The sequence below is a fragment of the Wolffia australiana genome, chromosome 8, assembly GCF_029677425.1.
Source record: "Wolffia australiana isolate 7733 chromosome 8, ASM2967742v1".
Lineage (NCBI taxonomy): Eukaryota > Viridiplantae > Streptophyta > Magnoliopsida > Alismatales > Araceae > Wolffia > Wolffia australiana.
The window spans coordinates 7,440,020-7,450,303 of record NC_135842.1 but is presented as its reverse complement, the minus strand read 5'-3'; positions in this window follow the sequence as shown (position 1 = coordinate 7,450,303).

Genomic DNA, 10,284 nt, shown 5'->3' with positions numbered 1-10,284 from the left:
GCGGGCCTGGCAACCACGACGCGCACCTGCCTGCGTCTATTCAGCCAAGGACGAGTGCAACTCTACCATCGGCCCCGCCGCCTTGCCCCTGGTGCGCGTAGGACGCCCCTCGCGTCTCCGGCCCCTTCCCCACGCCGCGCGTGTCCGCGCACCCCTTCGCCCCGCCCGGCGTGGGCCACGCCGTCCACGCCGCAGTCGAGCCCAGTGTAGCACCTGCCGTCGTCGCGCCTGCCGTTGTACCCGTCCCAGCCTCCGGGAACCCTGCCAGCCTGCGGCTGCCCCTGAACTCCTTGTGAACCGCCTAGACGTGGCCCGCGACGACGACAAGTTACGCCGCCCCGCACTCGCCGCTTATTTCTTACAGTGCACCTTCTTTTGCCTCCACCGCGCTCGGGTTAGGCGTAGGTGAGCGAGACAGGACGAGTGAAAACGCCGACTATTTGAGCTTCTCTCCTGGTTCAGTGCGAGTCGGGTTCGTCCGTCACGTGCTAGCACTATCTGGCGGGGTAATTCCCGTTCGGCGCCGTAGCGACCTCGTCCCTCCGGACGAGGGTCAGGAGGTCCCCTTACCTTCCCCGGGTGACCCAGTCGACTCCCGGACGTTGGCCCTCTACCTGCTCGTCGGCGTCTGCACATACAACACCCCCTCCCCGGAACATATCATCGTAGCTCGTCCATAGGATTCCTGTGCTCGACGAGACCCCGCCCCTTCATCGCGCACCGACACGCCTTCAACACCGAGTACGAACCCTCGGTGACGGCAGGACTTTGTCTCGGACGTGGTCCTGCATCAGCGCCTAGACTGGGCGCCAGCGGCGGTAGCTGGATGTCGGAGTCGACGGCCGCGGCAGCTGAGGACAGGCGTCTCGGCAGTGGCGGGCGGCGGGCGGCTGGCGACGGGCGGCGACCGGCGGGCTCCGGTGGTCTCTCCTTTGAGAGACGGAAGTGGAGGACGGCGGCGGCGTCGCGGTGGCTGTGCAGTCCGACGTAGTAGATTCAGTCTTCCGAACGACGACGGCTGGCGGCGGCGGCGAGCCGGTGGCGTCTTCTCTTCTCCTTCAAGGGTACTCCATTCTAACAAACTGCAAAACTCAATCAACTTCAGAAATTCTCCTCCCTCCTCTAGGGCTTCTCTTCTCCTTTTATAGTGGGGAGAGAGGGAACCCTAGGGGAGGCCCGTAATTAGGGAAAACCCCCTAATCGGACCGTAAAGTGCAGTTCGAAGTACGACGGAAGGGCCAAAACACGGAGGCCCTCCCCAAATAAAAACACAACGATAAAGTTCAGGAATGCGAGGAAAATAAATTGGGGACGCCTTATGGTCACGCCGTGTATTTGAACTCCAGGTCCTTCTCGTAAGCTCGAGCTTCACGACATGGTTGCTGACGTGTCGGAGCGGATCGACCTGGCGCTTCAGCTTGCGGATGGTCCTCCATCACATACTCATCATATGAGCGAGACTAGATAGTGATATTCTATCAGGATACTTTGATGTCGTTTTTGAGTATGCTTTGAATATGAATATTTGGAACACATACTTAAATATTAATGGTCTTTGTATTATGATCCTATAATACCTCACTAAACACAATCACGTATTCATGGCTACATTGCTTTAATAAACATTGAATGAGATATGGAATGTGTGATTGGCTTGCCGGCCACATATATTTCCATCAATTTCAACAATCCGAATGTTAACCCATTTGAGTTCCAACCTCTTAGCACATAATTTTTATTTTCAAAATTAAAAAATTATAAATAATAAATTCAACTACAAAAATAACTAGAGAGAAGTTATAAGATGGTTGTCAAATTGGGTTCCATAACGTTTTTAATGTATAGTAATGATAAGTTATAGGTTCATAAATAACAGAATAAGTTACTGCAGCACCAATAAGCTAATAAGTTGTATATATTAGAATTACTATGAAGATAGGAAGCAGCTTTCTCATATTTTCCTTACAAGTTTATATAATAAAATAATTTCCATGTTTTGGTTTCAAATAACACACATGATTGAGGCAAAATGGGAAGAATAGTGATTAAAAAAATGTTTTCAAAATTATATTGCATTCAATCAATTTTATCTCCCATATCTCTCTTATGAGAATAATTATACTTACTATATTACAAATATGTTACCATAATGTTTAAATAAATCAGCTTCTGTTTAAAATATGACTATTAAAACATGTGAACATTTTTCATATTAGATAATTTTAATAAAATAATAAAAATCTAATTATCTTATTCCTCATAACATGTTCACCAAATTTTATTTGATAAAACTTTATAATAATAAAATTAAAGGCAAAAATAGTCATCAAATTATATATGTTTCTTAAATTTGCCATTATTTTGAATGACATTATTTAATAAATTATTTAGTCATTTATGAAATTTAAATCTGATTTAATTTGAATGATTTTTAATCGTCTCCTCATTTTGTAAATTGACATGTTTTTGGATTATATCAGAGTTTATGCTTAATTGTTTCCACCAATTACGAGTCGAATATTTGATATTTGAATAATGAATCCTTGAGTTGATCCTTTGATTAGTTCCTTTTATATTGTTATCGTGGATTTGGCTGGGTAATTTAACAGATGTTAAATTAAGAAATAAAATTTTATATTTTTGGCCACTTATAGAACATTTTTTAACATATACGACATATTTGGGAAATATCCTCTATGAGCATTTCCATAAAATATAATTTTAATTGAGTATATAATAGCACAAAATACTAAATTCTCGTAAGGACAATAAAAACATACCTATAGAGCTAGTCATTTGAGAAGGCATATCTTAAACTTGAAGGTATATTGAAGAAATTCAAATTATATAGCTGACTCAACACAAATTAATATATATACATATATATATTTCATTTTTATTTGATATTTTCAAAAATGATTTCACTCAGTAAGAACTACCCATTATGCTAGTGTGGACTTAGATCAGTATAGTTATCAATCTTTCATATGCATTTCAAAGTTGTCACTAAAACTAGAGAGTGAATCCATCCATACAACGACCAAAATGACATGTGGTTGTCCATTTCTTCTTTATCAATTGTGATATGTTACAATATAATGTGCACAAGTATTATAATTTATTACCGATATACTTGAGCTAAACAGTAGTGTCACACAAAAAACCTAATTCAAATTACCCTGCTTGAAGTAATCACTTAACTCGTTAACTAAAAATTCAAGTAAACAACATCAAAACTAAAATATAAGTAAGTTGATAATGAAAACATGTAACATAGGTATAACAATAATGAAACATGAAAACCCCATAAAAATAGAAACATGGAAATGAAGGGTCAAAAGAATGAAGCTTATAAGTAAGTTGTTAAAACAAGGCAGGCATTTTCACATAATGAATATGGGAGGAAGAGAGAGATTACGGTATATTAATCCCAAAGTGATATTGTGATGACCTACATTGGCTCGGTTTGTACTCATCTGATTGGGAATTATCTTGACCCATGGTGGCTCTAGGATAGCTCTGGTTTGATCGCATTCCAAGAGGAGACAACATTAGTGCAATGAAGGATTCAAATTTAATTCAGAAATATTTCAGAACTTGGATCATGAAGTAATATTTCACCTTAGCGAAATAATTAGTCTCCCTTTGAAAAGCTTCATGTTCCAGGCACATGGCTTGGAATGGGAAAGGCAGCCTACGGATATGAATACCCGCATCAGGGAGAAGTAAAGTCATAGTGATATCGCCGTAAAATATGGATAATAATATTGCACTGTAGTAGTGCAACACTATCTGTGAAGTAGCGGTCAAGTCGTTCATACATACGCGCGTCTGCTTGGCGCTCATTGCACCACGTCCATCGCTCACCTATAGTGGGGGGCTCCACTAGCGAAGCCTGATGAAGAAAGTTGTTGAAAGCATGGATCTCAACCTAGGCGATCGACCTTCCTGGCGTTCACTAACTGCTCGTACATAGTTGAAATCCCTGCTATAAACCAGGGGAGATCAACAAGACGCGGATGGGGGTGTATATGATGGACAAAATCCTCCCATAGGGCCTCTCTCTTGAGATATCTGTGTGATGCATAGACTACCGTGAGCGTGTAAGCCACCGAGGAGGGCTGAACGATGAAGGTGACATATTGGGTCCCTTCTTCAAGGAGCTCCAATGAATAGTCTCGTGTCCAAAATAGCCAGATCTTATTTGAAGAGTGGCAACGGATGTGATCCATTCTGAGTTTTCTCATAATGGAGTGTGTGCTATTCGGGGTAGTCATCAATTTAATAAGCCCAACTATTCCTAGTTTGTGCTTTTATAATGAGTGACAGAAGGTGAGACTGGGTAAGAGGGTTTCCTATCCCTCGAAAATTCCAAATTGGACTTGGAATCATAGAACTATTGACTAGCGTGGTGCACCCTCGATCAGGTGTTACATATGTGACGAGTGTGAGGTGTATCTGAGTGATGCCCAAGAGGTGGCGGGGTGTCCATATTTGAGTCCTCAGATATGGAGGCATCTTCCTCCTTGCCCGTGGAAGCAAGTCCACTAGTGTCCCCACATGTGTCATCGCTAGGAGAGAGGATTGACGTTAGTCGAGCATTCCTCCATAGCCATTAGTATATGGGATGGATGGGGATCAAGTAATAAGGTGGGTGGGTCAGGTGGTTGGGGACCGGGCATGATAAGTAGGTTGGGTGGGTGGGGTAGTGGATCAAGTGGGAGTGGGTGGGAAAATGAGTGGAGAGAATGGCGAGTGTCGATGGAGGTCAGGTGGCAATGGAATTTGGGGGGGGAGGTGGTGGAGGACGAGGAGGGTGTGTAGTGGATGTGTCGAGGGGTGGGGGAGTGGACCGATGAGTGGGGGAGTGGGCCGATGAGTGGGGAGGGAGGTTGAGGATGAGGAGGGCATGTAGTGGGTGTATGGGGGGGTGCGGGAGTGGACCGATGAGTGGGGAGGGGGGGGAGGACGGGGAGGGCGTGTAGTGGGTGTGTGGGGGGGTGCGGGAGTGGACCGATGAGTGGGGTGAGTGGGAAGGTGGTGGAGGACAAGGAGGGCGTGTAGTGGATGTGTCGAGGGGTGGGGGAGTGGACCGATGAGTGGGGGTGAGTGGGAAGGGGGTGGAGGATGAGGAGTCAATGTGGTGGAGGGTCGAGGAGAGGAAGGCCTAGAGGGGAAAATGTAGGGAGGGGAGTGCTAGGAGCTACCAGAGATAGGGGTAAAGGACGGGTGGTTGGAGGCGGAGCAGGGAGTGATGGGGACGGTCGAGAAGATGTGGGCCGAGAGGGGCTGAGGGGAGGAGAAGGTGGAGCAACGTGTGGGGCACTCACATGACTCATCCCTACCTCAGTATGGCCTCGAGTGTCTGAACCATCGGGCACCTCTAATAGGACAAATGCAATCGAGGTTAGTGTATGGGTCCTAACCTCTTTGCCTTGGCCCCCTAAGTGGCTAGTAGATGGGGCTTTTGTCCAAGGTGGAGTTTTGGGGTGCTTATCAGCACCTTGTCTCATCCATTGTGCAGCCATGGATGTAGGCCTAACCAAAGTAGATCTGGTCGATACAAGGTCCCAAGATAGGGAGGACGGCACACTCAACACACCTTGTGGTGTGGGGGTGGGTTGTGCTTTAGGAGTCGGTCTCTGGATAGGACGATGCCCTTGGGTAATGGATTGTGCCACAATAATGTAGTCATCGTAGGGCAATGGTGGGAGATATTCTACCATAGGGGGCGAGATGGTCTGCATCGCTTTGTGGCGACACGTGTGGATAGTGTGTCCCAAGAGAGTGCATTGCGTAAAAAATTGTGGGAGATTCTCATACACAATGGGCTGATGGATCAGGTCGTCCCGTTTTGAATAAGTATCATGTGGTGGATGGGCACTAGGAGACCAATCTCCACACAGACCCGCGCATATCCAGGGCGGTTGAACAAACAGATGTTTTTGTCCAAGCGTATAAAGGACCCGGTGACGCCTGCTAATGACTCCAAGGCTATGGGCATGAAGAAAACCCACTCCATCAAGGACAACGCCGAAGCCCACGCTGTTTCCCGCAACAGCCACAGGCTCAAGCCCCACCTGATCGGCATGCCAAGAGGAAGGTGAAGCCACTTCATCACTCGTAAGTTTCAGGCCATATCCACTCTCATGGCCCTTTTTGAACCTTTGTTTTTAAATTTGGTATTTATTTTTGGTTTTTTGGGAGGCCCCATGTTTATTGGGCTCCCCTCGTTGGACCTTTTTTAAGGGGCTTATTACCATCCCTATATAAGGGATGGATGGGTGCCCTAAAACTCAAGTCAAGTTATATTTTTGGAAAGAATCTCGATCGGGAAGAAGAATAGGAAGAAGAAGAGGGAGAAGAAGAGAAGAAGAAGAGGGAGAAGAAGAGAAGAGAGGAGGGAGAAGAGGAAGAGAGGAGAAGGGAGAAGGGAGGGTGCTTGCCATCGCCGCCGCTGCACCGCCAGCCATTGTCGATGCCGTCGCAGCTGCACCACCGCCGCTACCACTATGCGCACCACCACCACCAGCTGCCACCCGTGATGTCGCCGCGCCGCGACCTGCGCCATCGCTGCCCACCGCCAACGCCACTGGCCACATCGCCTCATTACCCACGTAGCGCCACCTTGCCGCCCATGTAGTGCCGCTGCGCCTCCACGTCGCTGCATAGCTCCGCCGCGTCGCCAATGCTGGCCCATAGTGCCCCCACATCGTTTGCGCCACCGTTCGCACTGTCATCGCCGCCACCCTTGCCGGCCACACCACTGCTCGCGCCACTGCCGCGCCGCCACCCACAGCGCCACCGCACTACCACTCGCGCTGTCTCACTGCCCCCGCCATCGTCACCATGTTCTATGCCTCGCTCCCCTTCCTCCTCCCCTCTCACGTCACGACTCTTGAACAGCAACAATGTTGCCAGTCGAGCGATGTCATGCCCGTCTCCGGCACAACGCCACCAACTCCGCCCACCGGTTCCTGCATTGACAAATACCATGACTTCGGGATGACGACACCATAGAGGTACCTCGCTTCCCTCGCGCACTAGTTAAATTTTCTTTTGTCGTAAATTTTCAATTGCACTTCACCGCACTCGGGTTAGAATAGGTGAGAGGATAAACAGACACGAGAGAACCGACCTAGCATTGGCCTTAGTTACGGGTTGAGCCCGTCCGTTACGTGAGAGCACCCATGGACTCAGTCCGTTTGGCACTATAGACACCATCGTCGCTCCGATGAGGGTCAAGAGGTCACCGTTACCATCATTGATCGCCCACCCCGGAGCTCGGAGCTTGGCGAACCCCACGAGTCAGATCCTGCACGTACATCTGCGTAGGAGTCTTTGCATCACATTGTTGCACCTCTATAAATCCATACCTAATGAACGACATCTTCAACGACGTCCGCTATAACCTCGATATTCGAGCATCAACTCGGTACCCTCAGAACGATGTCACCGATGTCGTCCTGCATCATCTCTCTACCAGGTCTTTGGCGGTGTCAATCCAGATGGTCGCCCTGCCATCTCTGGCCCTCTCTTCTCGTCTCGTACGGGTCTGTGTTGTTGAGCCTATCGAGCTAGGGCGACCGAGGCCAAGGTCTATGCAGTCTAGGTCAGTTGAGTCATCACGGGCTGGTTCGGTCATTACGCCTCGATCAAGAGAGGCCGAGGCAATAACTGCCCATTCGACTTGGCCCATGTCAGCGAAGCCCTCTTAGGCCGACTTGTGCCGGTCCACGCTAGTCGGGTATGTTGAGGTAGACTTGGCCAGATCGATCGGGTTGACCCGATCGGGTTGACCTGTTTGAGAACGGTGGGGCCAACAAGTTCAGCTTCAGCGACACGGTCAGAGTTCAACAGGTAGGCCAGGTCAGACCCAGCCGAGTCGACTCTCTCGGTCTAGTTAGAGTCGACCGAATTGACTGGATCGGGTCCGACCAACTTTGTCGTGTGTTGGGATCAGTCGAGCCGATCGTGTTAGTGCAGGATGACTCAACTCTGTTGACATGGTCCACTCAGGTTGAGTTGACCTGTCTGACCTAGGTTGACTCAACTAAGTCAATCAGGTCAGTCTGGTCAAACTTATCCAAGTCAACTGGGTAGGTCGGTTGGGTCGACCCGATCATACTCGGCTAGGTCGGTTGGTTCAGACCTGGCTAGACCGACCAGGTCGACTCGGTTGGAATCAGCCGAGTCAACCCAATCGGATATGTCCTAGTTGACTTAACCAAACTCGGCCAAGTCAGCCTAGTCAACTCGACCCAACGGTTCTAAGTCAGGGTGTGGGACCTATTGAGTTGAGTGGCAGTCCAGCCTATTTGAGCCGTCCGATCAGTGCTCCTTCGGGTGATCCAACGATGTGGGTGACATGGAAAAGTCAAGAAGAGTTGGTGGCGCATTGGGCAATGTATCCAATAATGCATTTAATGCATTATCGGCGTTTGAAATATCAACAACAGCTGCAGCAGATGTGGTGCACCCGATAGTGGGGAGATAATCCATCAAGTTTAACAATTCATCTTCGACAGTGGGATCTAACGTGATGGGGTCATCAGGCAAAAATGTGTATCTATTGAGCCGTTAGCATTTAATGCCAACGGCTCAATTTTTTGATGTTGGGGCAATGGTCCATGGGTCCATCATTCGACCCGTCGCGATCATGACGCATGGGCATTGCAACGGTCCTAATGGGCTGATTAATCATGTGCGTGACAACATTTAATGTTGTCAGGGGTGACATGGTGGCGTTTTTATGTTTTTAAAAATTCTTTGATTTTTTGTTTTTTTTCCATTTAGGGTGGGTCGTTCGATGCATTCAGGTTGTCGGATCGGGCAGCCCGAATGCGTCTGACTGTTGTTGTGGGAGAAAAAGGGTCCACTGAAGCTTTAGTGGACCCAATTTCCTCTACCAGATGGGCTGCCAAGGTCGACAGCCCAGACGACGTGTCAGCCATGTCAGGCGAGCGACCCTGGCAGCCATGAGACTCAGTGGCCCGCATTGGATTGTGGGCTGCGAGTTTCCCTTTGAGGTAGAGAAAATATTTGATAAAACTCTAATTGAAACAAAAAATTCATCAACGACGAACAATATAGATATATGTGTCTCATCAAGATGAACAATTTACATATAAATTTGATATATTTACTGCAAATTAAATTCGTGTAGAAAAACTTACTTTGGATTCAATGGCCTCGAATCCAAGCTATAGGACTCCATTTGTGACGTTTTGTGCTCGATTCCTATAGATTGAGGCCTTCTGAATCCAACGAAAAAAATTTGGCACAATCCAATGTCTGCAACAAAAAGTTATGGCAAAACCGCCTTGTTAGAAGGAGAGTAAGCAGGGTATCTAAAAGGAAAATAAAAATTATATCTGTCATTACAATCACATGCACATTTGACATATATGAATTAAATAGATTAATGTTTTATTATGAAACATTTAAATACTTAAAAATGTTATAGAAGGAATATTAATCATTGTCCATGAATTTAATAACAAAATTGAAATATACATATTTAACTTTATCAAAATCCAAGTTTAAATTATTAATAGCCCAAATCAGCCCAAAATTGGCTTGATCCATCACACGCTAAGCCCAATTGGATTTACAGCACATTCCTGATGGAAATATATGTAGCTAACAAGCCAACTACACATTCCACATCCCTTTCCATGTTCATTGATAGAATGTATTCATTATAGTGCATGTGTGCTGTTCTAAATGAAGTCCACAAATACATGATCGGTCTTAATGATTTGTTATGAGATTGTTACACATAGATCAATTGTCTTTAAACATATGTTCTAAATACTCCTATTTGAAGGATACTTGAGAAGGACATCAAAGTATCCATATATAATAACACTTTCTATCCTCGCTCATATGGTGATTGTGGCCAGTTGCGTAGACATTAGTGTGGACACATTAAGGATAGATAGTGGTTGCTCTTTATTGAATTGATCTTTACAAGTCCCTGAATGATATTATACCAAACAGATAAACAAGTTGATTCATGTCACGTTTGTGTAAGTGGTCCTTAGACTTGAGACACCAAAGACATCTTGTAGCCGGACAGTTGTACTTTGACTATGACCTACAAGTTCAGAGTCATGGGATTCTAAACATATTTAGTTTGGGTGCATCAAGAAGTTTATGAGGATGATTGGGCAATCAAGATGGGATCGTCCACCCACAATATATGAGGAGACATCTCAAGGAAGATGATGAGATCAAGTCCTTGGACAAGGCAATGAATTATAAGTGAAGAGTTCTCTGATG